Consider the following 15,331-nt stretch of genomic DNA (forward strand, 5'->3'; position numbering starts at 1 on the left):
TGAGCTGTCATATTTGCTAAGTCCCAAAAGGAGGAGGAGGAGTCCTATTTATAGGCTAGGGGGCGAAGGGGTACATGGGCTCAGCCCAACACGTGCACACAGGCGCTGGCCGGATGATCCGGGTCCGAAGCCAGATGATCCGGGCTGGTCCGGATGGTCCGGGTGGAGGCCCGGATGATCCGGAGACTCGGCTGGAGGAGGCGCAGGGCCGGATGTCCGGCTGGCGGTCCGGACATCCGGGCAGGGTCCGGATGATCCGGGACGGGGCCCGGATGATCGGGCTTCAGGGGGAGGCTTCTGTAGTCTTCGGTCGAATTAGCCGGATCGTTCGGGCCGGGGTCCGGATCGTCCGGGCTCTGTCCGGATCGTTCGGGTCGCCGTCCGGATCGTCCGGCCACCCTGGTCATTGGTGCTTTTTCCTCTCCGTCTTCATGCATGTCTTCCGCTTCCGGTTCTCCTTGCTTCCTAGCTTCTTCACGGTGAACTCCCTGGTACCTAAGTATGCATAGCATTTCCGTTTGAGGTAGTAACCATGTCTCATGTGAATCGAAAGGGAATTGTGAGAGGAGTGATGTCACCTCGGTTTTAAGAGCTCTTGCACGTGCTCGAGTCATAGGTCCTTGAGGGGTTGGATGTGTTGTTGTAGAGTCCATGGGGGTGATGGAATGATGCTCCGCATCACTATGCATGCACACGGGAGAAGTGTCAAGTAGTACACCATCCTCAAAGGGGTCAAGTGAGCACGTGTAAAGGAGAAGATTCACCTTTGTGTATGTGAAGTAGAGGTCGCACGTGTCACTTGCCAAACGGACTCTTGACATGGTGATGACCATAGGATGCTCCGCATCATCCCCTCCCCCTTGGAAAAGATCCGACCTCGGATCGAAAACCAAATCACCATGGGAAAGAGATGGCGTTGCCGTATCGAAGCGGTCGATCGCCAAGCACTGATCATCTTGAAGCTCGAAATAGGCACTCTCCAATGTCGCACCGTCTTGTGATCCCTTCAAAAGGAGTAAATAGAACAAACACTTGGAAAAACAAATGTGGTTAGCGTTAGTGCAAAACCAAGCATTCAAGAGGTGATTCACCGAACAAGTGTTGTCATCAAGCATAGCATAGGGTGTGGCAAAGGATTGTGACATGGCATGTAAGCATATGAATTGAGCAAAATCAAGGTCATCATGGAAACAAGCAAGTAAATGTGAGATAGAGATGCAAATATGTATGATAAGAGCATAAGCATCTACCTCAGGGTCATAGCAAGCATTCACAAATTGCTCAATGAAAGGTCTATGGTAGGCATAAGAATCATTCACAACACCGAATAAAATGAAGTGTCTAAACACATGGGTCAAGTGCAAGGCAATCCAAGCATAATGTGCATAAGGTGTAGTGAAGATGGAGTGGCACTCAACACAATAGAAATAGCAATTGTTCATCATGTGTGAGGCAATCAAGTGAATCATGTGACAAGCAAAGGGACATGGCATATGTGAAGAAATGATATTGGTGCAACCAACCATATGATAGTAGCAAATAGTCCAAGAATTGGATGCAACACACAAGGTATATATGTCATGGAGCATGGAAATGTGGCAATCATGGGTGAAAGCAATATCTTGAACATGCGTGCAAATGGTGCAAGCAACACATGAAGTATGATCCACAATATCCAAGCTCAAGAAGGATGTCACCTTGAAAGCGTGTCCTTGTGCATTCTTCACAATGCCGAAGTGGTAGGAAATGTGGTGTAGAAACGAGTCGTGGTAGAATGTAAGAGGCTCGCTCTCAAGAGCTCGAATGGTCAACTCACGTGAAGTGGATGATGAGGACATCAATACAATTGTTACACCCACAGCCCCTGCTGCTATACATACTGGACCAATTACTAGAGCTCGTGCACGCCAACTAAATTACCAGGTACTTTCGTTTCTTGGTAATGATTCTAATGTTCATGAGAATATGATGCTACCTAAATTGGATACATTTGTTTTGCTTACAAATGAAGGGCCTAGCTTGGAGAAGGATGAACATTGGAGCAAGAACAAGCATGGAGATGATGGCATGCGCAAGGGAAACAAGAACGGAGTTACAAGTGATGATTTCAGGACTTTGAAGCCACCATAATGGGTGCATGAAGCCTTGGACGAAATATACAAGATGCCACTTCATAAATTTCGTCCCGAGGCTATTTTAGGTGCTGCGTCACCTTATTATTGGGCCAGGCCCATGTAATTTCGAAATACATAAGTATAGGCTGTTTTTAGAGTCCGTATGTGTGGGGAAACAAGAGATAGGGTTGATTTCGGACCCCTCCACCAAGGGCCACGAAATTCCCCCCTCTTCCTCCATATATACAGCCCTTAGGGCATCGTTTAGACTTTGGGTTTTGTTTAGATTAAAAGTTCGCCATAGCTGCAACTTCGCGTACTTCGTTTGTGTTCAACGACCAGACAAAGGCGTCACAGAACCCCACCTTGATCAATAAAGCTTTCATCTTATATTTGCAATATCCAGATTGCAATCTCAGTTTCTTGCTTGTTCTTCGTTTGCTCGCAGGAAACAGACCCTCGTGGTCAGGTTGATCGTGCTCCGGCGTGGTCAATAACCTCTCGGAGTTGGTTTAGCGATTGCTAAGGCGCGACGTCCTCGCACGTTCGTAGTCGGATCGTCAAAGTCGACTTCCACCAAAGCGAAATCCATCATCTCATCGAAAGACGGGACACCTCCGCCTCTATCAGTGGAAGTCGACACAAAGTACAAGTATCCTACACATGCACAAAACAAAACAAAGAGTGTATGCACATGGTAGATAAACACATCATCCATCATGATGGTTCTCATCTTTTGCACATAACCGTTAGAAGTAAAAGTGCATGAATAATATGATGCAACAATGGCAATCTTCATGGCACTAGTTATATGGTGCAAAGGAGTAAGACAAGCATGCTTCACAAGTAATATGTCAAAATCTCCAAACATGTGTGAGAATGCTATGGGGGCAATCTCATGAGCAAGAAGAGAATCATTGTTGCACTCAATACATGGCAAATCATCTAGCTTGAGAGAGGCAACACATGGAGATATATGACAAGAAACAATATGAATCATGTGCAATCATGTCATGTGAGCAAATAGTAGGCATAGACAATGCACATGACATTTCGCAAGCACAAACACAAAGCAAGATGAAAGTGTCACCATAGGAATGGTGCACAAAAGGAGCATGGCAAGAACAAGTGATATCTCCACCAAGCTTGCAAATAGACATACAAGTACTAGAATCAATCATCATGTGTAATGCAAAGCATGGGTCACAAATGCATGTCAAAGGCATATGAATGAGCATATCATGCAAAGTGAACATGGCAAGATGGGTGATAGAGGCAAAGGTGTCCCGTCTTTCGATGAGATGATGGATATCGCTTTGGTGGCAGTCGACTTTGACGACCCGACTACGAACGTGCGAGGACGTCGCGCCTTAGCAATCACTAAACCAACTCCAAGAGGTTATTGACCACGCCGGAGCACGATCAACCTGACCACGAGGGTCTGTTTCCTGCGAGCAAACGAAGAACAAGCAAGAAACTGAGATTGCAATCTGGATATTGCGAATATAAGATGAAAGCTTTATTGATCAAGGTGGGGTTCTGTGACGCCTTTGTCTGGTCGTTGAACACAAACGAAGTACGCGAAGTTGCGGCTATGGCGAACTTTAATCTAAACAAAACCCAAAGTCTAAACGATGCCCTAAGGGCTGTATATATGAAGGAAGAGGGAGGAATTTCGTGGCCCTTGGTGGAGGGGTCCGAAATCAACCCTATCTCTTGTTTCCCCACACATACGGACTCTAAAAATAGCCTATACTTATGTATTTCGAAATTACATGGGCCTGGCCCAATAATAAGGTGACGCAGCACCTAAAATAGCCTCGGGACGAAATTTATGAAGTGGCATCTTGTATATTTCGTCCAAGGCTTCATGCACCCATTATGGTGGCTTCAAAGTCCTGAAATCATCACTTGTAACTCCGTTCTTGTTCCCCTTGCGCATGCCATCATCTCCATGCTTGTTCTTGCTCCAATGTTCATCCTTCTCCAAGCTAGGCCATTCATTTGTAAGCAAAACAAATGTATCCAATTTAGGCAGCATCATATTCTCATGAACATTAGAATCATTACCAAGAAACGAAAGTACCTGGTAATTTAGTTGGCGTGCACGAGCTCTAGTAATTGGTCCAGTATGTATAGCAGCAGGGGCTGTGGGTGTAACAATTGTATTGATGTCCTCATCATCCTCCCCTTCTTGAAATGAAGTCGTCCTCGACGGAAGTTCATCTTCCTCACCCAAATAAGGCTTCAAATCTGCAATGTTAAAAGTGGGACTAACCCCAAAATATGCAGGCAGCTCAAGTTTATATGCATTATCATTTATTTTCTCTAACACCTTAAAGGGACCATCAGCACGTGGCATTAGCTTTGATTTGCGCAAATCAGGAAATCTATCCTTACGCAAATGTAACCAAACAAGATCTCCAGGTGCAAACACAACATGTTTTCTACCCTTATCTCCAGCAAGTTTATATTTAGCATTCATACGCTCAATGTTTTCCTTAGTTAACTCATGCATTTTTAAAATCAATTCAGCACGTTGTTTAGCATCAAAATTAACCTTCTCCGAAGATGGAAGAGGCAACAAATCAATAGGTGCACGAGGTAGGAAACCATACACAACTTCAAAAGGGCACATCTTAGTAGTAGAATGCAATGAACGATTATAAGCAAATTCAATATGAGGCAAGCATTCCTCCCACATTTTCTTATTATTCTTCAAAACAGCCCTAAGCATAGTAGACAACGTTCTATTGACTACTTCAGTTTGTCCATCAGGTTGGGGGTGACAAGTAGTACTAAAAAGCAGTTTGGTCCCCAACTTAGCCCATAAACATCTCCAAAAGTGGCTAAGAAATTTAGTATCACGATCTGAAACAATAGTATTTGGCACACCATGCAAGCGAATAATTTCACGAAAGAACAAGTCAGCAACATTAACAGCATCATCGCTTTTATGACATGGTATAAAGTGTGCCACTTTCGAGAATCTATCCACAACAACAAATATGCTATCCCTCCCCTTCTTTGTTCGAGGTAAACCTAAAACAAAGTCCATAGATATATCCTCCCAAGGAACAGTAGGTACAGGCAAAGGCATATATAAACCATGAGGATTGAGTCGTGACTTAGCTTTTTGACATGTAGTGCATCGAGCAATAAAACGCTCAACATCCCGTCTCATCTTTGGCCAAAAGAAATGTGTAGCAAGTACGTCCTCCGTCTTCTTCATGCCAAAGTGTCCCATTAATCCTCCTCCATGCGCCTCCTGCAACAACAAAAGACGAACGGAGCTAGCTGGAATGCATAGCTTGTTAGCACGAAACACAAATCCATCGTGAACGATGAACTTGTTCCACATTCTTCCTTCTTTACAATTCTGCATTACATCTTTAAAATCAGCATCATGCACATATTGATCTTTGATGGTCTCCAAACCAAATATTTTGAAGTCAAGTTGTGAAAGCATAGTATAGCGGCGAGACAATGCATCAGCAATAACATTTTCTTTTCCCTTCTTGTGTTTAATGACATAAGGAAAAGTCTCAATGAATTCAACCCATTTAGCATGTCTACGATTCAGTTTAGCTTGACTTTTAATATGTTTCAAAGATTCATGATCAGAATGTATAACAAATTCTTTGGGCCATAAATAATGTTGCCATGTTTCTAAAGTCCGAACAAGAGTATATAATTCTTTATCATAAGTAGAATAATTCAGACTAGGCCCACTCAATTTTTCAGAAAAGTATGCAACAGGTTTGCCATCTTGTAATAACACACCGCCTAATCCAATTCCACTAGCATCACATTCAAGCTCAAAAGTCTTATTAAAATCAGGAAGTTGGAGTAAAGGAGCATGTGTCAACTTATCTTTCAATACCGAGAAGACTTCTTCCTGTGCGGTACCCCAAAGAAAAGGCACATCTTTCTTTGTAAGCTCATTGAGAGGTGCAGCAATGGTGCTGAAATCTCTCACAAAACGCCTATAGAATCCAGCGAGGCCAAGAAAACTCCTCACTTGTGTGACCATTTTGGGCTGCAGCCAACTCTCAATAGCTTCAATCTTGGCTTTATCAACTTCAATTCCCCGTGGAGTAACAACATAGCCAAGAAAAGATACTCGGTCGGTGCAAAAGGTGCACTTCCCAAGGTTACCAAACAAACGTGCATCACGTAGAGCAATAAAAACAGCACGTAAATGTTCCAAATGCTCTTCCAAAGATCTGCTATAAATCAATATGTCATCAAACTAAACTACCACAAATCGTCCAATGAAAGCACGTAAAACTTCGTTCATTAATCTCATGAAAGTACTAGGTGCATTAGTTAACCCAAAAGGCATGACTAACCACTCATATAATCCAAACTTAGTTTTGAATGCTGTTTTCCATTCATCTCCCAATTTCATACGAATTTGATGGTATCCACTACGCAAATCAACTTTGGAGAATATTGTAGAGCCACTCAATTCATCAAGCATATCATCTTGCCTAGGAATAGGATGACGATAACGAATAGTAATATTATTAATGCCTCTACAATCAACACACATACGTGATGTACCATCCTTTTTCGGCACTAGAATAATAGGAACAGCACAAGGACTAAGGGATTCGCGTATATAACCTTTGTCGAGAAGCTCTTGTACTTGACGCATAATCTCCTTCGTCTCCTCTGGATTGGTACGGTATGGTGCACGGTTTGGCAGTGAAGCACCGGGAATTAAGTCAATCTGATGCTCAATCCCTCGAATAGGCGGTAATCCCGGTGGCACGTCTTGTGGAAAGACGTCAGCGAACTCCTGCAAAATGTTAGTGACAGCAGGAGGCAAAGAGGAAGGCACGTCCTCGAATGAAAATAATGCCTCTTTGCACACAAAAGCATAGCAAACAGATTTGCTGAAATCTAGCTCATCAATATCATATTTGGTGGCAAATAAACATGCACTTTTCAATTTAATTTCAGAAGCAACACTAGATGGTTTATTATTAGGCTTCATTTGTTGCTCAAATTCTTTTGCCACAATCTGATTTTCACTCTTATTCTTCTCCTGTTGTGCTTTATTAGCTCTATTAATATCATCTTTCAAAATGGAATCAGGAGTCATAGGAAGCAAAGTAATATTTTTATCCTTATGAACAAGAGTATAGTGATTGTTTCTACCATGGTGTACAGAATTTTTATCAAATTGCCATGGTTTACCAAGTAATAAGGAACATGCTTGCATAGGTACCACATCACAATCAACATAATCAGCATATTGATGAGGACATCAATACAATTGTTACACCCACAGCCCCTGCTGCTATACATACTGGACCAATTACTAGAGCTCGTGCACGCCAACTAAATTACCAGGTACTTTCGTTTCTTGGTAATGATTCTAATGTTCATGAGAATATGATGCTGCCTAAATTGGATACATTTGTTTTGCTTACAAATGAAGGGCCTAGCTTGGAGAAGGATGAACATTGGAGCAAGAACAAGCATGGAGATGATGGCATGCGCAAGGGGAACAAGAACGGAGTTACAAGTGATGATTTCAGGACTTTGAAGCCACCATAATGGGTGCATGAAGCCTTGGACGAAATATACAAGATGCCACTTCATAAATTTCGTCCCGAGGCTATTTTAGGTGCTGCGTCACCTTATTATTGGGCCAGGCCCATGTAATTTCTAAATACATAAGTATAGGCTATTTTTAGAGTCCGTATGTGTGGGGAAACAAGAGATAGGGTTGATTTCGGACCCCTCCACCAAGGGCCACGAAATTCCCCCCCTCTTCCTCCATATATACAGCCCTTAGGGCATCGTTTAGACTTTGGGTTTTGTTTAGATTAAAAGTTCGCCATAGCTGCAACTTCGCGTACTTCGTTTGTGTTCAACGACCAGACAAAGGCGTCACAGAACCCCACCTTGATCAATAAAGCTTTCATCTTATATTCGCAATATCCAGATTGCAATCTCAGTTTCTTGCTTGTTCTTCGTTTGCTCGCAGGAAACAGACCCTCGTGGTCAGGTTGATCGTGCTCCGGCGTGGTCAATAACCTCTCGGAGTTGGTTTAGCGATTGCTAAGGCGCGACGTCCTCGCACGTTCGTAGTCGGATCGTCAAAGTCGACTTCCACCAAAGCGAAATCCACCATCTCATCGAAAGACGGGACACCTTTGCCTCTATCAAAGAGGAAGGCACGTCCTCGAATGAAAATAATGCCTCTTTGCACACAAAAGCATAGCAAACAGATTTGCTGAAATCTAGCTCATCAATATCAGATTTGGTGGCAAATAAACATGCACTTTTCAATTTAATTTCAGAAGCAACACTAGATGGTTTATTATTAGGCTTCATTTGTTGCTCAAATTCTTTTGCCACAATCTGATTTTCACTCTTATTCGTCTCCTGTTTTGCTTTATTAGCTCTATTAATATCATCTTTCAAAATGGAATCAGGAGTCATAGGAAGCAAAGTAATATTTTTATCCTTATGAACAAGAGTATAGTGATTGTTTCTACCATGGTGTACAGAATTTTTATCAAATTGCCATGGTCTACCAAGTAATAAGGAACATGCTTGCATAGGTACCACATCACAATCAACATAATCAGCATATGTAGAGATACTAAAATGCACACGAACAGTACGTGTTACCTTTACCTTGCCGCTGTTGTTGAACCATTGGATGTAGTAAGGATGTGGATGTGGTCTTGTGGTGAGAGAAAGCTTCTCCACCATCTCCATGCTAGCCAAGTTGTTGCAGCTCCCTCCGTCTATGATGACGCGCACAGAACGTTCCTTCACAACTCCATTTGTATGGAACAAATTGTGCCTCTGATTTTGCTCAGCTTGTGTGATCTGCACACTCAAAACACGTTGAGCAACTAAACATTCATACCTGTCAGCGTCTTCAGGAGCCATGTATTGCGTCTCATGATCAGAATCATCTCCACCATGTTCTTCACGTGTAATAAGAGCCAATGTCTCCTCATCATAGTCACTAGCGGACTCATATCCACCATCCGCGGTAGCAATCATCACACGCGGAGATTTGCATTCTCTCGCATAATGACCTCCTCCCTTACAACGACGACAAATAATATCACTTGTGTGCCCTGTTGATGCCCTGGAAGAAGAAGAACTCTGTGCAGGCCCGGCAGGTGCGCTCTTGGCAGATAATGGTGGTTGTTCCTATTTTCTTGTATCACGGCTGTAGGAGGCACCTGATTGAGGTGCTGGTGCAGTTGAAGTAGAAGATGCACACGGCGTCCATGAGGAAGGTCGGCCTGCAGAAAAGTTAGTTCGCGCCAATGCTTGTCGATCCTGCACTTCACGTTCAGCTTTACAAGCAAGATGGAATAAACGAGTGATATTAGTATACTCCTTATAGTCTAGAATGGTCTGAATCTCTCTATTTAATCCACCCAGAAAACGTGCAAGCATAGCTTCATTCTCCTCAATAATACCACATCGAATCATGCCAGTTTGTAATTCCTGATAATATTCTTCTACAGAATTTTTTCCTTGTCTTAAACGCTGCAATTTTTGAAGCAATTCACGTTGATAATATGGTGGAACCCAACGCGTATGCATAGCGGTTTTCAAAGCAGCCCAAGTAGTTGGAATAGGATATAATCTACAATGTTCAGACCACCAGACACATGCAAAACTAGTGAAAGCACAAACAGCAGCAGCAACCCGTCTCTCCTCGGGATATTGTAAACATGTAAAACGTTGTTCAGTTTCTAACTCCCAAGTAAGATATATATCAGGAACATATCTACCCTCAAATGGTGGAATATTCAATTTCAGTTTAGGAATATGGACATCATCTCGTACCTGAGGTGGTGGTGCAGGCCTACCATTACGAATATATACCTGAGGTCGACCTGGTGGTGGTGGTGCTGGTGGCTGCACGTAGTTCGGATTTTGATCAACCTCATCCTCATAATCTCCCACATAATCATCATCCTCCTGGGTACCAGCAGTAGCAGTAGCAGGAGCCAAAGAAGCACCAACAGCAGTAGCAGCGGCACCAGAATTTTGTCATGGCTCAATAGGAACACGCTGTGCTCGTCCATACTGATTCGGAAGGGGGCGTAGTTGTTGTTGTTGCAGAGGTGCGACAGGTGCAGCCGGTGGTGGAAGACGCGCAAGTAGTTCATTAAATCTGTTATCGAGCTTTGTTTCGAACCTCTTCTCAAGGCCAGTAATCTTCTCCATGGCCTCTTCAAAATTGTTCAGCACATCTTGCACCTGTTCAGTCATCATTTGCTGAAACTTATCATGAAGCTCCTTGTTCGATAAGTTCTCCAGTCAATCTCGTCGGCTTGTGATCCTGGCATGGTTAGCAGCAATAGAAACACACAAAAATATGATCCTACAGACTACTAAGAAGTTGTGCTGGTGTATCACAAACCCGTCAAGCAAACCTCAAATTCTTACCAGTTCTTACCCAGCAGCAGGTGGTGATCGGCAACCGTTGTAGTCAAAACTTCTCAAAGCTTGGATAGAGCGATTACCAGGGAAAGTCAAACGCACGACGTAGATGTATGTGGAGCTGGGAAGGCTTATAATATGGTAGCAAAAAGGGTCAGCAATAATCAATTCAGAGATGCAAAGTTGAATAAACGCTCAACGACGGTACTGTGCTGGTCCTAGGCTAGACCGTGCTAGAGACGCGAGCCTAGAACACTAACAAAATCACGGCGCTGCACGTAAACAAGGGAAAAGCACACTCTCGAAATTTTTTTTCGCTCTTTTTTTTTGCGCTGCTTTTTTTTTGCGCTGCTCTCTTTTTTTTGCAAAAAATCACTATAATGGCGAGTGTCTCAAAACTCTTCCCAGGTCAAACTGACAGGATGGGCACGAAATTTTTGTGACCAAATTTTTTTTTTGACTGCCCGGACCCAAAAACTGGAAACGGGTCAAAAAAACTTTCTATAACGGCGACTGTCTCAATACGCTTAGAAACACCTAAAAATAGGATAGCCAGAAATTTTTTGTCAAGTGCGTTTTCCGAAAATTTTGGGCCTTAACGAAGGATGGTTTCCGGACTCTTTTTTTTTTGGAAACCAACCTCTTCTACGGACGGCAAAAGATTGCTGGAATCCGAAACCTACTCAGACAAGGAAACACGAATCGGAAATTAGATGGATCCCGAAAACAAACCTAATATGCAAGGAACTCGGATTGGTGGTGGATATATGGTGGTGGTATATGGCAGCGGTGGTGGTTGCGGTGGTAGTATATGGATATGGATCGGTGGTGGCATATGGACACGGATTGGTGGTGGTATATGGATACGGATTCGGAGTGGTGGCGGATAAGCGGTGGTGGCAGATGGCAGGGGCGATGATGATGGTGCGGCGGCGGCGTGACAACTTATGACCAGAACTCGAAACTCTAAAAGACTAGACTCTAAGACCAGCAACTAGACACGACGATGCAACCGCAAATTCAACAAAGCAAAACCCTAAAAAGATTATGCAAAGGCTCAGATTGGTTCGGATATGATGAACTCACCCTAATTTTTTTTTGTGGCTTTTTTGTGGACTGTAGGTATGAAGAACAGAATCGATCTAAACTACGAAAAACTGTAAAATCTCACCGAGCAACTTGGAAATCTGATACCACTTGATAGAGGCAAAGGTGTCCCGTCTTTCGATGAGATGATGGATATCGCTTTGGTGGCAGTCGACTTTGACGATCCGACTACGAACGTGCGAGGACGTCGCGCCTTAGCAATCGCTAAACCAACTCCAAGAGGTTATTGACCACGCCGGAGCATGATCAACCTGACCACGAGGGTCTGTTTCCTGCGAGCAAACAAAGAACAAGCAAGAAACTGAGATTGCAATCTGGATATTGCGAATATAAGATGAAAGCTTTATTGATCAAGGTGGGGTTCTGTGACGCCTTTGTCTGGTCGTTGAACACAAACGAAGTACGCGAAGTTGCAGCTATGGCGAACTTTAATCTAAACAAAACCCAAAGTCTAAACGATGCCCTAAGGGCTGTATATATGGAGGAAGAGGGGGGAATTTCGTGGCCCTTGGTGGAGGGGTCCGAAATCAACCCTATCTCTTGTTTCCCCACACATACGGACTCTAAAAATAGCCTATACTTATGTATTTCGAAATTACATGGGCCTGGCCCAATAATAAGGTGACGCAGCACCTAAAATAGCATCGGGACGAAATTTATGAAGTGGCATCTTGTATATTTCGTCTGAGGCTTCATGCACCCATTATGGTGGCTTCAAAGTCCTGAAATCATCACTTGTAACTCCGTTCTTGTTCCCCTTGCGCATGCCATCATCTCCATGCTTGTTCTTGCTCCAATGTTCATCCTTCTCCAAGCTAGGCCCTTCATTTGTAAGCAAAACAAATGTATCCAATTTAGGCAGCATCATATTCTCATGAACATTAGAATCATTACCAAGAAACGAAAGTACCTGGTAATTTAGTTGGCGTGCACGAGCTCTAGTAATTGGTCCAGTATTTATAGCAGCAGGGGCTGTGGGTGTAACAATTGTATTGATGTCCTCATCAATGGGCATATGATATGTAATGAACAATAACCCATAGCCAAGTGAGGGCCATGTAGAATGAATGCACGACGTCTTTGCGCGAAGAGAGTGGTGGGAAAGACAATCCATGGGATCCCAAGGCATCATTGCTCTCTAGAGCTCGTTTTGTCAACTCGTGGGATTGCGAGGTTGACAAGTATTCATGGGTACCTACACAAAAGAGACACAAACCAAAGAAATTGTGCGCGTTGTAAATGGACACATCATCCATCATGATGTGTATGTGCACATGTGAGTTAGCACAAGATAAGCAATGCTCAAAGAAATTTGATGCATGGTATAAGAACATGTCATCCATCATGAAAGAATAGTTATTATGTATGACACGATGGGGATGCAAATTGAGCATACAATTATATGGCACATCAATAGGATTTTCATTCATGGGGAGCATATGGTGCACACAAGTATTTGGATCATGCAATGAATGGGATGGATCAAAATCTCCTACAATGCATGAGGAAACTATGGGGGTCTCCTCATGAACAATATCGGAAACATCACATGGAGAAAATGGACAACATCCAAAACAATGTATATCCGAAGCTAGGTGGGCATGGCATGGCATATGAGATAAATTATGCAAAGGGAGCATATCAATATCATCACAAGAAAAACAAATGCCAATAACCATGGGCTTGTCATCTATGCCATATGTGCAAATTGGGTTTATTTTAATGGCATATGCATAGTCACTATGAAGAGATTGCAAAAAATACATATGGTTGATCTCATGCATAGCATATGACAAGTCAAGCGGATTATCAAACATGATGTGACCTAAAGAATTGTCACAAGAAATCCTATGTAACATGGCATCACAACTAATAGACTCCACAATAGAATCATCATACTCATCATAAATGGGCAAATCATCGCATGGGGAAATCATACTAGCAGGAAGCATGGCAATACGTGGATCAACATCATGCAAGCAATCAATGTCAAGAATGTCCACTAGTGGGACTAGAGCATCACCGTCACCTTTGTTACCTTTGTCATTCCACTCAAGTGGTGTAGGTGAGGTGGGAAAGACCAAGTGGTGGTCATCATCATCATCTTGATGGAACCATGTGGGCGGTGCATCATAATCCACCATGGCCATCGTCTTGTCCAAAGGGAGGACGAAGTCGTCGAGGATCGGCGCGTCATCATAAATGGAACCTAGCACCAAACGAGAAGACACAATAGAGGTAGAGGTCAAGTTGTTAGAAATGCAAATGGCCTCACGAGACCTATCAACTATCTCACTCTCTCTATGTGGTGGTTCACTCACTCCCTCAAAATAGGTGCACTCAAACTCACGTATGGTGGAGTCACTCATCTCACTCAAGTGGTGGGGGTTGTGGCTCTCCTCACATGGGAATTGTGGCAACTCATCATATATGGGGCTAGTGGTGAAGTCACTCTCACTCTCAATATGGTGGCACAAGTCACTCAAGTCATCATACATCGCCGTGGTCGAAGGGAAGATCCCATGCTCAACCATCTCGTCGTCGTCACCGTGGATGAAGGCCGAAGATGGCACATCATCACTCTCCTCCATGACCGAAGGGAAAATCCCATGCTCGATCATCTCATCACCGTCGCCGTAGATGAAGGCCGAAGATGGCAATCACTCTCGCCTCCAAAGATGGAAGCATCATCCTTGCTCGCCACCTTGTCGCTCGCCTCCAAAGCTTGGTCCTTGAGGGTCTCCATAGTCGTACTCGTCGCCGCACCGTCTTGAAAAAGAGTCGAAGTAGACTCGGCACCATCAATGCCACAAAGAGGGATGGCGGTGAAGTCAAACTTGGGAGCATCGTCTTGGAGCTCGTCGGGCTTGGACATCTTGGTTGTACTAGCCTCATGCTTGTCATAGAGCTTGGTCGCCGCGAAGTTTGCTTGGGGTGGAGAAGCCTTGGCCTTCATGAGTTCTTGTTCCGCCTTGAGAGCACCAATGTAGTAGTCGTCGATGGACTTGTAGTTCTCGAGGAAGATGGTCTTGGAGATGTCGTTGTGCAATCCCATCATGAAGTGGAACTTCATCGAAATGGGGTCGTCCACGCCGGCTCGTCGCAAGGCAATCATCATCTCCTTGAAGTACTTGTCGATGGACTTGGATCCTTGGGTGGTGTTCTCCAATTGGCGTCGAAGTTGTTCCGTGTAGGTTGGAGGCACAAACTCTCGCCGTAAAGCTCTCTTCGTCTTGGGCCAACTCATCTCGTAGCTCTCCGAAGGTGTGTGAAGCCACCATATCGAGGCGTAGTCATGGAAGTTTCTTGTGGCGCACTTCACTTGATCTTCGGGACGAACTTGATGTAGCTTGAGGTAGTCGTCCATCAAACGCTCCCACTCGAGGTACTCCTCGGGTTCTTGAGTCCCATATAAAGGAATCTCATTGTCGGTGTCGAGGTCGTAGTAGCTCGTGGAAGTCGCGGATTTGAGCTTGGGGAGCTTCTCTTGAGCGTAGTCTTGGGGTTTTTGTTGGCGAAGATGCCATATGTCCGTAGGCGAAGATGCCTTGAAGTCGCTTGGCAAAGATGCCAAGGGAGATGGTGAAGTCATTGAGCGGTTGTTGATGTAGAGCTCTTGACCTTCACGTTCTTGTTGGTGATGGTGTCGATGCCGATGTGATCTTGCCGGAGAT

This window comes from Triticum dicoccoides, chromosome 3B, assembly GCF_002162155.2.
Source record: "Triticum dicoccoides isolate Atlit2015 ecotype Zavitan chromosome 3B, WEW_v2.0, whole genome shotgun sequence".
Lineage (NCBI taxonomy): Eukaryota > Viridiplantae > Streptophyta > Magnoliopsida > Poales > Poaceae > Triticum > Triticum dicoccoides.